Source organism: Gorilla gorilla, chromosome 18, assembly GCF_029281585.2.
Source record: "Gorilla gorilla gorilla isolate KB3781 chromosome 18, NHGRI_mGorGor1-v2.1_pri, whole genome shotgun sequence".
NCBI classification, from domain to species: Eukaryota; Metazoa; Chordata; class Mammalia; order Primates; family Hominidae; genus Gorilla; species Gorilla gorilla.
The window spans coordinates 87,371,751-87,388,158 of record NC_073242.2 but is presented as its reverse complement, the minus strand read 5'-3'; the positions used below and the strand labels follow the sequence as shown (position 1 = coordinate 87,388,158).

Below are 16,408 nucleotides of genomic sequence, written 5' to 3'. Positions count from 1 at the left end.
GTGGTGAAAAAAGATGCAGCAGGAATCTTAAAGCAAGACCCAGCAGGAAAATCACAATAAAGGACCCAGGATTCTGAAACAAGACCATGCAATCCACAGCAGAGAATTACGTGTCTTTTGAGAAATAACTCCTGGCCTGTTATTATACCCTGGTAGAGACAGGACGCTGGATATATGGGGTACCAAGTGACCATGCATCCAGTCCTGCCCTCTACCAGCTGAGTTATTAAGTAGGACAGGCCCAGCCTCAGTCCATTGCAAATGGAAATGGTTAATCCAGGATTGGGCTCCAGCGGGACCAGAAAGCATGAGTAAGCTGCATGAGCAGGTAGCCCAGACCAACATGGCACCCATCACATTTGCACCAGGATCCCTCCCCCAGCTCAAATTTATGACTATATTTGCAGGGGCTTGGGGAGTTCATGACCACCTGGAAGAGAAGGCAAAGGCTTGAGCTCAGTTTACAGATGGGCTGGCTTGGAAGCCAAAAATGGACAGTGGCTGCATTACAACCACTTCACGAAAGGTAGTGAAAGACAGTAGAGAGGGAAAGCTTCCCAACTGGCAGAGTTGTAAGTGGTGGTGCGGCTGGTCATCTATTTTGTTTGGAGAGAGAAATGGCCCCATGGGACACATCTAATTGGAAACTTTGTTCTTCTTTTTTTTTTTGGAAGGGAGAGTTTATTTTTACTTTTTTGAGACAGGATCACACTCTGCTGCCCAGGCTGGAGTGTGGTGCAGTAGCACGATCATAGATCAATGCAGCCTTGAACTCCTGGGCTCAATCAATCTTCCTACCTCACCTTCCAGAGTAGCTGGAACTACAGAGGCATGCCACCATGCCTGGCTAATTTTTTTTTTCTTTCTGTCTCTGTTTTTTGTTTTGTTTTGTTTTTTGTTTTTTGTTTTTCTGTAGAAATGGGGGTCTCGCTATGTTGCCCATGTTAGTCTGGAACTCTACCCTTCAGCGCTCCTCCTGCCTTAGCCTCTCAAAGTGTTGGGATCACAGGCGTTAGCCACTGTACCTGGCCTAATTGGCATCATGGACTCAAAGACTCCCGATCAGGCTGGCTGGAACTTTGTTAGCGCCGTGCTTTGATCTGGGACGCCTGCTCCCTGGCCCTCACTCCGTCCTCTCCCAGATGTCATCACAGTGGGAGGCTGTCCTTGTCTACTCCAGCTTCCTCTCCTTTGTCCATCACAGACGCTTTCCCCAAGAAAGAGATCTCTTCATGTCTAATTTTATCTTGGTTTGGAGGACTCAAACCAACACAAAGAATAAATTTCAATCTTAAAGATATTATTCTAATTTGGTAACATATTACATGTATGAACTAAAATTTGCTTTTGCCAAACAAAATTTTTTTTGGATCACCTTGCTGGTCAAGCTGCTTTACATGTTTTAAAAATTGTGGTTAAAAAATACATAACATGGCCGGGCGCAGTGGCTCACGCCTCTAAATCCCAGCACTTTGGGAGGCTGAGGCAGGTGAAAAGAAAAAGAAAAAAATAATAACATAAAATTTACCATCTTTTTTTTTAGATGGATTCTCACTCTTGTTGCCCCAGCTGGAGGGCAATGGCGTGATCTCAGTTCACTGCAACCTCCACCTCCTGGGTTCAAGCGATTCTCCTGCCCCAGCCTCCCAAGTAGTTGGGATTACAGGCACCTGCCACCATGCCTGAGTAATTTTTTGTATTTTTGGTAGAGACGGGGTTTCACCATGTTGGTCAGGCTGGTCTCAAACTCTTGACCTCATGATCCACCCGCCTTGGCCTCCCAAAGTGCTGGGATTAGAGGTGTGAGCCACCGCACCCGGCCTGTAAAATTTACCATCTTAACCACTTCTTTTTTTTTTTTGAGATGGAGTCTCGCTCTGTCGCCCCGGCTGGAGTGCAGTGGCGCGATCTTGGCTCACTGCAAGCTCTCCCTTCCGGGTTCATGCCATTCTCCTTCCTCAGCCTCCTGAGTAGCTGGGACTACAGGCACTCACCACCACGCCCAGCTAATTTTTTGTATTTTTAGTAGAGATGGGGTTTCACCGTGTTAGCCAGGATGGTCCTGATCTCCTGACCTCGTGATCTGCCCGCCTCGGTCTCCCAAAGTGCTGGGATTACAGGCGTGAGCCACCGCGCCCAGCCCATCTTAACCACTTCTAAGTGTACAATACAGTAGTGTTAAGTATGATCACATGGTTGTGCAACCAATCCCCAGAACTTTTTTATCTTGCAAAATGGAAACTCTATATTCATTATAAAACTCTATACCTGCTTACCCCTCCCTCCAGTCCCTGGCAACCACAGTTCTACTTTCTGTCTCTATGAATTTGACTACTCTAGGTACCTTACATTAGCAGGGTCATATACTATCGTCTTTTTGTGACTGGCTTATTTCACTTAGCATGTCTTTAAGGTTCATTTGTATGGCAGCATGTGTCAGAATTTCGTTTCTTTTTAAGGCTTAATAATATTCTGTTGTATAGATATACCACATTTTGTTTATCCATTCATCCGTTGATGGACACTTGAATTGCTTCCATCACTGCCTTAATTTTTTATTTATCAATTTATTTATTTATTTATTTATTTATTTATTTTGTGAGATGGAGTCTCACTCTGTTGCCCAGGCTGGAATATAATGGTGCCATCTCGGCTCACTGCAACCTCTGCCTCCCTGGTTCAAGCGATTCTCCTGCCTCAGCCTCCTGAGTAGCTGGGATTACAGGCACATGCCACCACACCCAGCTAATTTTTGTATTTTTAGTAGAGATGGGGTTTCACCATGTTGGTCAGACTGATCTCGAACTCCTGACCTCGTGATCTGCCCGCCTTGGCCTACCAAACTGCTAGGATTAGAGGTGTGAGCCACTGCTCCCGGCCACTGCCTTAGCTTTTAAACACAAATTAAAATTCCAAAAAAGTCACACAGAATAACAAAACTGAAGTAACTCAAGTTCCATTTCTTTGTCTTTGCAATCACTGCACTATCGTCACTTATTTTGAACCGTTGTTCAAATGCAAGAATATATTATACCACAGGAGCTGGAGATGAGAACTTTACCCAAAACAAGCCCAAACTTTTCCAAACCTATAGAAACTTATTCACAAAATAAATGAGTGTAACTGAGTCTGTGAGTTTCAGGGGATGATTGTATAGCAAGGAGTTCTCTGAATCGAAATATGCCGATTTGAAGCCAAAATGTGTATCATAAAAGCTCAACATTAACCGTAGCAGTTATTTAGGACTTAGACCCACACATGATTTTTAGGGGCAGGAGAATTTTGTTGCTGTCATTGTTTAGAATTGCCAGCACCCAGTAATAATTTTTAAAAAACCAACTTTTGGTTGATTTTATTATTGTTTTAAAGGTCTTTATGGACTTTGCAATTCTAAATTATTTCCTACACCGTAGGTAGAACCTCCCACTGCCCTGCTCTTGGTACACCATTGAGAAGTGACAATTCCTTTGGCGACAGCTGTCCTAGTACTGTGGACTTTCTCTGTAAGGAAAGGCATAGGAGGGGTTACTACAGGAGGGGTTTCACATACCAAATGAGGGGTCTCCAGACTGTCACCAGATGAGCTTATTGAGGCTCTGGAGTTTGGGGGCAAGGGGCTGACATCTGCCTCATGCCCCAAGAAGTTAAAAGTAGAGGCTGGAGGGATATGTACATCTAAGCGGGAGGCAGGGGCAAGGGCTCCCAGGGAACAGGCTGCTCTGACACCAAGATGGGGCAAGATAAAGGATTTTCACAAGTCAGGTGTCTTCACAGAAGGAGGCTGGAGGCATATCATAAAATGCAGAAGATCAAGAGGAATCTTAAGAAAAAACACTGTGGGATCAGGGAATCAGTGGGATTCATCAGTGGGAGAATCATTAGGGAACCCACAGTAGGTCTTGGGAGTTAGAAGCTTTGGGGCACAAGCTGGTCACAAGAGCATAAGTCCGAAATCACTGCTGTCATGTGAGACCTCCTCTGCCTCTTAACGTCTCCCCTTGTTCTCTCGGGCTCTACCCTGGAAAATCCAGAGGCAACAGAGTGGAGAAGAGGAGGGGAGAAAAGCAAGATGGGAAAAGGAGACTGAGGCTGATCTGAGCTGGGTATCTCATCCAGTTATTAATCCTGAAAACCTCCATATCCCAAGGACAGCTCCAGAGACGTGGATCTGAAAAAGGAAATAAACAGACCCTGGCTCAATCCTCAATCAGTAGAGTCTGTCACAGCTGAGCAACATATATTGCTTTAATCGATGTTAAGGAAGAATTGAGTTAGTAAGGAAGAGGGATATTTCAAATATTGGCAAACAAAAAAATAATAGTAATAACAGCCAACATTCGAGTGCTTTGTCCCCTAACCCTGTAAAATAAGTACTATTGTAACCAAGTATCCCAGCCTCAAAATGCGTTTTAAAACATTTTTCCCTTCTTGCTTCCAGCCTTGAAACATACTTTGAAACTTTTTGTTTTGCCTTTTCCCACCAGCCACTTCTATGAACAGTACTCACTTATCTAATTATGTGCTTGCTTAGAAATTCCAGGGATCGATTTTGAAACAAGCCAGGCAGAGAGACCCAGCTGCGGAACCCTCTGATTAGGGGGAGTTAGGAGCAGTTAGCCCACCACTACCGCAGTCAGCATGATGCAAACCGGTCCTCCAGATAGGCGATGACTCAAGATAACAAGACCTCCTGCTGCACCACTCCCGCGTTTCCCTCACCTTTTTCCTTCTTAAACCCCTTCACTCAGCCCAAAAAGTTAGAATGGTCTTTCAGAGGCGTGGACCTGTCCATTCACCAACTGCTAGCATTTGAATAAAGTTGCTTTCCTTTCACCACAACTTGCTTCTCGTGTTTTTGGCCTCCAAGCGGTGAGCAGCTGGACTCGGCCAGTTACACTATTACTCACCTCATTTGTATAGGTGAGGAAGTGAAAGCCAGAGAGGCGATGTGAATTACTCAGTCAAACAGCAGGTGACATGCAGAGCTAGAGCCGAAAGCTTGTACCTTTAATCATTACTCATTCCTTCCCATCCCAGTCCTTCTCCTATCCATCCAAAGCCATTCCCACTAAGGTGTTGGAAGAGTTCATTGAGATTACATTTAACCAGGTACCAGGCATGGAGCAAGCTCTGGGTTATTATTTTCCTAGATTAAAGGCCTGACTATGCAAATGTGCATCTCTAAAATGTAAGAAGCTTAGTACATTTTCCTTTGTACTGCCTTCTCTTGATATTTTCCTTTGTAGTGTCTTTCCTTGATCCTGCTCATCTTCAGAAGTGAGGAGGAGACAGAAAAAATATTTGAAGAAATAATGGCTGAATTTTTCCACATTTGATGAAAATTACAAACCTATAGATCTAAGAAGCTCAACCAACCTCATATAACAATAAACATGAGGAAAATGACACCAAAGATATCATAACTAAATTGCTTACAACTAGGGATAAACAGAAAACCTTAGAAGCAGCCAGGAAAAAAAAAAAAAAGACACAGTATATACAAAGAATCAAAGATTAAAATGATAGCAGATTTCTTGTAGGTAACAATTCAAGCTGGTAGAGTTCTGAAAGAAAAAAAAAAACACCTGTCAAACTAGAATACTTTACACAGCAAAAATATCTTTTAAAAATAAAGACAAAATAAATATTTTTTTCAGATATTCAAAAGCTTGAAAGAATTTGTCGCCAGAAGGCTTCACTATACAAGATATGTTAAAGGACGTCCCTCAGGCAGAAAGAAGACGATACCAGATGGAAATCTGGATCAACACAAAGAAATGAAGAGCACTAGAAATGGTAACTAAGTGGATAAGTAAATACATTTCTCTCATTATTTAATTCTCTGTGAAAGATAAATAACTTTATATAACAAAAATTATGTATTGTAGAGTTTACAACATTTACATTGTAGCTAAGCACGGTGGCTCATGCCTGTGATCCCAGCACTTTGGGAGGCAGAGGCCAGTGGATCACTTGAGGTCAGGAGTTTGAGATCAGCCTGACCAACATGGTGAAACCTCGTCTCTACTAAAAAAAATGTGAAATTAGCCGGGCGTGGTGGCACATACCTGTAATCCCAGCTACTTGGGAGTCTGAGGCAGGAGAATTGCTTGAACCCAGGAGGCAGAGGTTGCAGTGAGCCCAGATCGGGCCATTGCATTCCAGCCAGGGTGACAAGAGCAAACAACTCCATCTCAAAAGAAAGAAAGAAAGAAAAAAAAACATTTACATTGTAGAGTTTATAAGTGAAATGTATGACAATGATAGTAGAGGAGAAATGGGAGTGTGATGGTATAAAGTTCTTATACTATACATAAAGTGGTATGATAACACTTGAAGATAGACTGTACTAAGTTAAAGAAATGTACCATAAACCCCAAAGCAATGACAAAAATGACACAGCAAAGACATAAAACTAAAAGAGTAGCTTTAACTCTAGACTGAATGTCTAGACAATGTGGTAGACAGAACAATGGCCCGCAAAGATATCCAGGTTCTAATCATTGGAACCTATGAATATTACCTTGTAAAGGGGGAAAAGGTCTCAACAATTTTAGCGATTAAGTTAAAGGTCTTAAAATGGAGTGGTTATCCTGGATTATGTAAGTGGGCCCTAAAAGCAATCACAAGTGTCCTTACAAGAGGGAGGCAGAAGGAGATTCTACTACAGAAGAGAGAAAGCAATGTGACAACCTCAGCAGAGAGAGACTTGAAGATGCTATGCTGTGGACTTTGAAGATGGAGGAGAGGGCCTAGGAGCCAAGGAATGCAAGGAATGAAGCTCTAAAAACTGGAGAATTCTCCCCTTAAGCCTCTAGAGAAAATACAGCCCTGCTGAGTGAGACCCATTTTGGACTTCTGGCCTCTGGAACTATAAGAGAATAAATCTGTGTTGTTTTAAGCCACCAAGTTTGTGGCAATATATCACAATAGCCTATGAAACTAATACAGCTAAGTCAACAAAGGAGATAAAGTGGAATTATAAAATATTCGAATGGATCCAAAAGAAGGCAGAAAAAGGAAAATATAAACAAAAAGAACAAATAGAAGCAAAGCAATAAAGAAAAAATAGATAAGTTGGACTTATTAAAAACTTTTGTGCTTCATAGAACACCATCAAGAAAGTGAAAAGACAATCCATAGAATGAGAGAAAAATTGCAAATCATGTATATGATGAGAGATTTATATCCAGGATACATAAAGAACTATTATTACAACTCAATAATTAAAAGATAAGCAAATAGGCCAGGCTCAGTGGCTCATGCCGGTAATCCCAGCACTTTGGGAGGCTGAGGCGGGCAGATCACTTGAGGTCAGGAGTTCGAAACCAGCCTGGCCAACATGGTGAAACCCTGTCTCTACTAAAAACACAAAATTTAGCCAGGTGTGGTGGCGGACATCACTTGAACCCGGGAGGCGGAAGTTGCCGTGAGCCGAGATCACGCCATTGCATTCCAGCCTGGCAACAAGAGCAAAACTCCGTCTCAAAAAAGTAATAAATAAATAGGCAAATGATTTGAATGGACATTTATCCAGAAAAGATATACAAGTGATCAATAAGCACATGAAAAGATGCCCAACATCATTAGTCATCATGGAAGCATAATATATAATAAAACATATAATATATAATTAAAAAGACAGATAAAAACAAGTATCAGTAAGAATGTGGATGAATTGGAACCCCCATAAACTGCTGGTGGGAATGGAAAATGGTGCAGCTCCTTCAGAAAACAAAGTTTGGTTGTTCCTAAAAGGCTAAACATAGAGTTACCATGTGATCCACCAATTCTACTCCTAGTATATACTCAAAAGAAATTAAAACACATGAACTTCAAGTTCAAACACATGCATGAACTTGTACATGAATGTGCACACTGGTATTATTTAAACTAACCAAAAAGCGGAAACACACAAATGCCTATCAACTGATGAGCAGATGAACAAATGTTGTATCTATAAAATGTAATATTATTTGGCAATAAAAAACGAATGAAGTACGGATACATACAACAAGGACAGAGCATGAAAACATTACGATAAGTGAAAAGAAAGAAAATCACAAAGGACCACATATTGTATGATTTTATGTATATGAAATGTCAAAAATAAGCAGATACATGGAGACAAGAAATAGATTAGTGGTTGTTTATGGCTGGGATAGGGAAAATGAGGGATAAGTGATGAATAAGGCATGTGGAGTTTCTTCTGGGGTAAGAAAAACGTTCTACAATTGACTGGGGTGATAGATGCACAACTTTTGAATATAGTAACAGTCACTGAATTTACTCTTTAAGTGGGTGAATTGTTAAGTATGTGAATTATATATCAATAAAGCTGTTTTTAAAAAAGAATAAGTAGAAAATATCAAGATGGTAGATTAAAATCCAACCATATCAATAATTACACCAAATGGAATTGGTCTAAACATTCTGATTAAAAGGCAAAGGTTATCTGATTGAATAAAAAAGCAAAACCTAAATACATGCTGCCTATAAAAAATACACTTTAAATATAACGACACAAGTGGGTTAAAAGTAAAAGGGAAAAAGATGCAAATACTAGTCAAACAATAATACAAACACTAAAGAAAGGTGAAGTAATTATGTTAATATCAGACATAGTAGATTTCAGAGCAAAGGATATTACCTGTAATAAACAGGGTCAGTTTATAATAATAAAGGGATGAATTCATAAAGACATGATATTTATGCATCCAATAAGAGAGCTTCAAAATCCATGAAGCAGAAACCAATAGAACTGCAAGAAGAAACAGACAGACGAATTCACAATTAAAGACTTCAAAGATATCAACACCAATCTCTCAAAAATTGGTAGGCTAAATGGACATAAAAATAAGTAAGGAAATAGAAGATTTGAGCAGCTTTATTAACTGAAGTGTCCTAATGGACATTTCTAAAACACTCCACCCAACAACAGCAGAACTCACATTCTTTCCAAGTGCACACAGAACATTACTAAGAAGACCATATTCGTTAAACAATAAATTTCAATACATTTAAAAGTATTTGCCATACAAAGTTATGTTCTCTCACCACAATAGAATTAAATTAGAAATGAAACAGAAAGACATTTGGAAAAACCTCTAATACTTAGAAACAAGATAACACACTCTTAAATCACAAATAGGTTTAAAAAATCAATAAGGAAATTAGAAAGTACTTTAAATTGAATAAAAATTAAACACCATATATTAAAATCAATAGTATGCATCCAAAGCAGTATTTAGACACAAATTTAAAATACTAAAATGCCTGTACTGCAGAGAGAGAGAGAGAGAGACCACCTTCATGGATCACAGCGCTAAGTATTAAGCTATCAGTTATCCTGTAATTAATCTGTAGAGTCAATGCAACTGTAATTAAAATCCCATCAGACTTTATTTTTGTGAATTGATAAGCTGATTCTAACAGCCACATGGAAATTCAAAGAACAAAGAAAAAACAACTTTAGAAGAAAGAACAAAGGAAGAGGAAGAACAAAGTTGAATGACTTACATTACCTGACTGTAAGACTTGTTATAATGCTACAGTAATTGAGACAGCATGCCACTGGTGACAAATCAACAATGGATCAATGGAATAAAATAGAGTCCAGAAACAAATCCACACATATATATGAGCCATAGAACGCTATACATCATCCAAAAAAAAAAAAGGAAAGGAATGAACCATGGACGCAGGCAACAACATGCATAAATCTCAAAATAGTTTGAGTGAAAGAAGTCAGATTTTAGAAAGAGTACATGCTGTATGATTCTATTTGTATAAAATGCTAGAAAGTGTAAACTAATTTACAATGATGAAGAGCAGATTAATGGCTGCTTGGGATATGGAGGGGGCAGGGAAGTGGGAATATGGTGGAGGGGATCACACAGGGGCACAAGGAAGCTTTTGGGAGCGATTTCATGGGTATAAACATATATCAAAACTTATCATCCAGACGCGGTGGCTCACACCTGTAACCCCAGCACTTCGGGAGACCAAGGCAGGCAGATCACGAGGTCAAGAGATCTAGACCATCCTGGCCAACATGGTGAAGCCCTGTCTCTACTAAAAATACAAAACTTAGCTGGGCGTGGTGCCGTGCGCCTGTAGTCCCAGCTACTTGGGAGGCTAAGGCAGGAGAATCACTTGAACCAGGGAGGCAAAGGTTGCAGTAAGCCAAGATCGTACCACTGCACTCCAGCCTGGTGACAGAGTGAGACTCCAGCTGAAAAAAAAAAAGAAAACCAAAACTTTATCAAGTTGTACACTGTACAATATTTATATACTTGCAGTTTGTTTTATTTCAATTACACCTCAATAAAGCTGTAAAGCAAACAAATAAACATGCTGTCTTCTCTACTCCAGCCTTGTCTACATCTAATCACCTTCTCAACATCTGCACTTGCATGTGTAATGGACAAGTAAAACTTAACATACCTCCACTAAACTCATGACTTTCCCCCTCCCTCCAAACCCATTCTTCCCCATCTCGGTATCTGACAACTTCATCCTTCCAGGACAACTTCATTACTCCTTCCAACAAACCTGGGAGTAATCCTTGACTAACTCTTAACTCTCCTCCTTCTCTCACCTCCACATCTGATCTGTAAGCAGATCCCACTGGCCCAACCTTCAGAGCAAAGCTAGAACTTGACCTCTTCTCATTACAACAACCACCCCAGTCCAAGCCACCATCATCTTTTGTCTACATTATTGCAGTTATCACCTCACTCTGCAGTTTGTTGTGGGTCAATAAAACTGCAAGACGAGGCCGGGCGCAATGGCTCATGCCTGTAATCCCAGCACTTTGGGAGGCCGAGGTGGGCAGATCACCTGAGGTCAGGAGTTCGAGACCAGCCTGACCAACATGGTGAAACCCCATCTCTACTAAAAATACAAAAATTAGCCAGGTATGGTGTCGCGTTTCTGTAATCCCAGGTACTTGGGAGGCTGAAGCAGGAGAATTGCTTGAACCAGGGAGGCAGAGGTTGCAGTGACCCAAGATCACGCCACTGCACTCCAGCCTGGGCAACAGAGTGAGCCTGTCTCAAAAAAAAAAAAAAAAAAAAAAAAGCAAAAAAAAAACCACCTGAAAGAAGAAAAAGAGGAGGGGAAGGGGGAGGAGAAGAAAATGAAGAGGAAGAAGAGGGGAAGGGAAGGAAGAGAAAGAAAGGAAGAAGGAAGGAAGGAAGGAAGGAAAGAAGGAAGGAAGGAAAGGAGGGAGGGAGGGAGGGAAATGCTGCTAAATCCCAAATTCTTATCCCCTTTTGTTCTCACCTCCACCTCCTGTAGTGCATTCACCACACAACAGCCAGAGGGATCCTGTTAAACGTAAGTTAGATTATGCCTCTTCCTAACAGAGCCTTCCAATGACTTCTCAACTCATTCAGAGTAAAACCCAAAGTGCTTTACTATGGCTGACCTTGTCTGTCACCCAGCTATTTCCTCTCTGACCTCGTCTCCTCTCCTACCCCGACCCTTTCACTTAGTCTTTTCTAGCCACACTGGTCTCCTGGCTGTTTCTCAATCGTGACAGGCATCCTCCTGCCTCCCAGCCTTCATCCCGGTAGTTCCTCTGCCTGGACACTCTTCCCCCAGACAAACACATGGCTCATCCCTTCACCTCCTTCAGATTCAATTATCTTCCAAGGAGGTCTCCTCCTCCTTTCTGCCCCCTTCTCGGTCCTGACAATTTAGCAAGCAAAGTTGTTTGATTTTTAAAGCAAGCACCAAGAATACAAAGTCAGTATGTTTCCAGGCATTCTGTTCCTAGCAGAAGAGTTCATACAAATATGGTTATCACCACATCAGCTCTTCGCCTGTGCTGCTGATTTTCCCTTTACCATTTCAAATCACCACCCCACCCATCCGTGTGCTAGTGATGCTCCCTCCCTCAACTCCCTTCCCCATAATCCTGTCCCTCCCTGCCCTAAGCCCTGGGAGGCTGGTTCCTGTGGACTCCATTTCCCAGGCTCCCTTGCGGCTGACTTCGGGTTGGTTTCAGCCAATAAGAGGCATCCAAGGAGACAGGAGGGCGGGAAGGGAGAGCGCCCTGTGTATTTCTTCTCTGCTTTCCCACCCCAGTTTTGGCGGCGCACAGCCTCTCCTTGATCATACCTCGTGTCTGGCTGACCCTCACGCACAATGCCAGCCCTGCTGGACTCTGGTTTTATCATCCCTTCCCTTCCCCGTCTCACCTAGAATTACCTGGAATGCTGCTGGTCCCTGGGTGCCACAACCATCTTCACAGGTTCCCTTATTCACAGTCCCATGTGAATGTAAACAGTCCCATCAGTAAGGTCTCTTCAGCTGAACGGAGTAGGGTTCTGTTTCCTACAGGACCCCGACTAATAAATACACCTGGACTCCACCTACCTGAGGATTTCACGTCAGCTCCAAAAACTACCTGTCTGCCCACTAGACAGAGGTTCACTGTGCAAATATCCCTCGAAAAGATGACTATTGAATATAAAGTCACTCTAAGCTGTAGGGTATCTGCTTCTTTTCTTGGAGCCAGGCTTTGTAAGGGGAGGTGGGTAGTAACAGGTGTCTCAAAGAAGTGGGAAAGGGGATGCCTTGGAGGTAGGGGAGTCAGGAGCAGGTCGTGTTTAAACGGCCCAGGGTTCCAGCCCTGGCTTGGCTACTGGTAATTACTTTGGTAATAACTTAATGTTTTTGTGCCTTAGTGTCCACCTCTGTAAAGTGGGGATGACATTTTAAGCGTTTACCCTATGCATGTTACAAGGATATCATCAGGCTAATATACCATCAAATGGGATAAAGTAAGAAGAGGCAGCAGTTTGGAAAGTATGACACCAAGATGGGCACGCCAGCACCTCCTCCTCTGAGAGGAGCCACTGCCCCAGTTTGGCAGCAGTCTATAGTAGATTACTACCTGAGAAACTGAGTCAGCTTGCAGGCTTTAAATGATAATAATGATAATTTAATTGTCATTGTTATTTCTTAATATATTTATTACCAATTAGGTAATATATTATTGCTTAATAAAAAACACTTATAACAAGTATTGTTTCAGGTACTATATTTCTCGAGTGCTAGCTGTGTGCTAAGCATCTTCTGCACATTATCTCATTTCATCAGCATAATGATTCTGCGAGATACAGGTACCTGCATTAGCCTCGTTTTACTCATACGCAGACTGAGGTTCAGAGAAGTTAAGCAACTTGTCCAAGGTCACGTAGCCATTCGGGGTGGGGCCGAAATTCAAATCCAGGCTTATCCCACATTGCTCTGTCTTTTCCACGAATCCGCTCTGTTAGAGCAGGGGTTCTCAGCGAGTTGGCAAGAAAGATTTGGCCCCCTCTCCCCAGGCGACATTTGGCAATGTCTGAGGCATTTTTGTTTGTCCTAACTGAGGGGGTGAGATTGGCATTTCGTGGGTGGAGCCAGAGATGCTGTGTGTATTAGTTTACTAGGGTTGCTGTAACAAATTACCATAAGAACAACAGAAATGTATTATCTCACAGTTCCGGAGGCCAGAAGTCTGGAGGCAAGGTGTCTGCACAGCCACTCTCCCTCTGAAGGCTCTAGGAGGAATCTTTTCTTGCCTCTTCCCAGCTTCTGGTGGCTCCTGGCAACCTTGTCATTCCTTAGATTGTAGCTACATCACTCCAATCTCTGCCTCCGTCTTTGCATGGACTTCTTCCCTGTGGCTTTGTGGGTCCCCTCCTCTTCTTATAAGGACACCAGTCATAAGATTTATTTTTCTTTAATTGACAAATAATAATTGTACATCATTAGATTTACAGCCAACCCTAAACCCAGAATTCTTTCATCTTGAGATCCTTAGCTAATTACATCTGCTAAGACCCTTGTTCCAGAGTCACAGTTATTATTTACTGAGTGCTAGCTGTATGCTCAACACTGTGCTAAGCACAGTCTATGCATTATCTCATTTCATTAGCCTGAGGATTCCGTGAAATTCAGGTACCTTCATTAACCCCCATTTTACTCACAGGGAGGCTGAGGTTCCAAGAAATTAAGCAACTTGCTGAAGATCACATAGCTTTCCCAGGGTGGGGCTGAAATCAGACCAGATGGGCATGAATTTTGGAAGAAAACTATTCAACCCGCTACACTGCTGAACACCCTTCAACACACAGAACAGCTCCCACAGCAAAGAATTATCTGGCCCCAAATGTCAGTAGTGCTGAGGTTGAGAAACCCTACTTCAGAGAGGCATTTCTTCTCTGGCAAGCAATGAGAATTGCCTCTGCTTATCTTGACAGCTACAAACAGAAAGGGGCTCAGAGTGTGTGAGACTGCCCTCTCTGAGTGAGTCCAGAAGCCACCCTCTCCGGCCCACTCAGTCCCTGCACCTTTTTGGGCCCATTTCCTCTGATTTAGCCTCCAGTATCTTTATGGGGATGTTGTTCCTGCCTGCATTTTTGTGGGATTTTATGTTTTGAACAATAGGGTCTGATCCATTCTAAGTGTTAAGCTTCAACCATAAGTAAGAAGTACCTGGCCTCTTCTTTCCCAAATGGGAAGCTGCTCAAAAATCAGATAAAGGGACCGGGTGCAGTGGCTCATGCCTGTAATTCCAGCAGTTTGGGAAGCCGAGGTGGGAGAATCACTTGAGGTCAGAAGTTGGAGACCAGCCTGGGCAATAAAGTGAGAACTTGTCTCTACAAAAAAAAAAAAAAAAAAAATTTTTTTAATCCACTGGCCATGGTGGCACGCACCTGTAGTCCCGGCTACTTGAGAGACTGAGGCAGGAGGATCACTCGAGCCCAGGAATTTGAAGCTGCAGTGAGCTATGATCATGCTACTGCACTCTAGCCTGGGCAACAGAGCAAGACCGTGTCTCTAAAAACAAACAAAAACAACACAATATCAGATAAAGGAACTCAGGCTCATGGGCAAGTTATGAAAATTATCATCTGATGGCTGCCAGAGACCCTGTCTCTACCAAAAATAAAAATAAAAAAAAGACTCAGTCTTCCAACAAATATTTATTGAGCAACTGCTATGTGCTTGGTCCTGGACATGCAGCAGTGGGCAGCAAAGCTGATGGTGTCCCTGCTCACATGGAGCTTCCACTCTGATATAGACCATTACAATTTAGGGTGATAAATGCTGTAATGGAAGAAGTTCAAGGTGTACCAGATTTCAAGGCACCAAGGAAGGTTTCCTGGAGTAAGTAAGGTCTTAACTGAGATGTGAAGACCGAGTCAAATTCGAATCCAGGTGAGCCAAACTCCACCACAACCTTAGCCCCCAAGCAAAGGCCAAGGGAAGAGTGGTATTTAGAAAGGGATGAGCTTGCGCAAAGGCCCAGAGAGAAAAGAGAGCGCATTTGAAGAATTGAAGGAAAGTCAGTCTATGCTTCACCATTTTATTTTATTATTTTATTTTATTTTATTTTTTAGACAGTGTCTCACTGTGTTGCCCAGGCTGGAGTGTAGTGGCACAATCACAGCTCACTATATCCTCGAACTCCTGGGTTCAAGTGATCTGCCCACCTCAGCCTCCCAAGTAGCTGAGATTACAGACGCACACCACCATGCCTGGCTAATTTTTGTTTTGTTTTTGTTTTGTTTTGTTTTGTAGAGACAGGGTCTTGCTATGTTGCCCAGGCTTATCTCAAAATCCTAGCCTCAGGTGATCCTCCAGTCTTGGCCCCCCAAAGTGCTGGGATTACAGGCGTGAGCCACCACGTCCAGCTGATTCACCCTTTTAGACAAAAAAAAAAAAAAAAAAAAGCTGAGATGGTGATTACTAATATCCACCTTTTGGTTTTTCTCTCCGTTATCTGGGGGCTGCCTTTGACCTTCCTTTCTACTGTGAGCTGTTTGGATATTTTCTTTTCTTTTCTTTTCTTTGAGACAGAGTCTTGCTCTGTTGCTCATGCTGGAGTGCAGTGGTGCGATCTTGGCTCACTGCAACCTCCACTTCCCAAATTCAAGCAATTCTTGTGCCTCAGCCTCCCAAGTAGCTGGAATTGCAGGTGTGCACCACCACACCCAGCTAAATTTTGCATTTTTCGTAGAGACAGGGTTTCACTATGTTGGCCAGGCTGGTCTTGAACTCCTGACCTCAAGTTATCCACCTGCCTCGGCCTCCCAAAGTGCTGGGATTACAGGCATAAGCCACCGAGCCCAGCTGGATGCTTTCTCTTGGTGTTCATGTTGAACTTGGTTCTCTTTTTCCTGAAGTTACAGGGACTCATGTCTAGGCCTGACCTAGGCCAGGACAAAGCCTTTGGACCTCATTTAGAGAGGGACATCAGGCATCTTTGGTGTCTAGAAATTACTTAGTCCCAGTGAGGATGAGGCAGAGGCGCAAAGTCCCCAGAAAGCGTCAGAGCTGGGGCCTGTTCACTGACAAGGTAGTTCCTATTTTAAAAATCAGAATCAGAGACCAGGAGCCATAGTCA

At 42.5% G+C, this 16,408-nt stretch overlaps 1 protein-coding gene and 1 long non-coding RNA gene across 3 annotated transcripts in view; one reads left to right on the top strand and one right to left on the bottom strand.

Moving 5' to 3' along the window:
* Positions 1–1,142, bottom strand: part of CFAP263 (cilia and flagella associated protein 263) — a 32,670-nt gene extending 31,528 nt beyond the window's left edge. The window contains exon 1 of the mRNA XM_019012284.4: positions 1,026–1,142. The gene's annotated coding sequence lies outside the window, so the exon portion shown is untranslated. The remainder of the gene's footprint in view (positions 1–1,025) is intronic.
* LOC115931068 (uncharacterized) overlaps positions 1–16,408 on the top strand; it is a 33,605-nt gene that overhangs the window by 872 nt on the left and 16,325 nt on the right. For both annotated transcript variants that reach the window (XR_008672328.2, XR_004067636.3), the window contains exon 2: positions 5,658–5,796. This is a non-coding gene — a long non-coding RNA (uncharacterized lncRNA). The remainder of the gene's footprint in view (positions 1–5,657; positions 5,797–16,408) is intronic.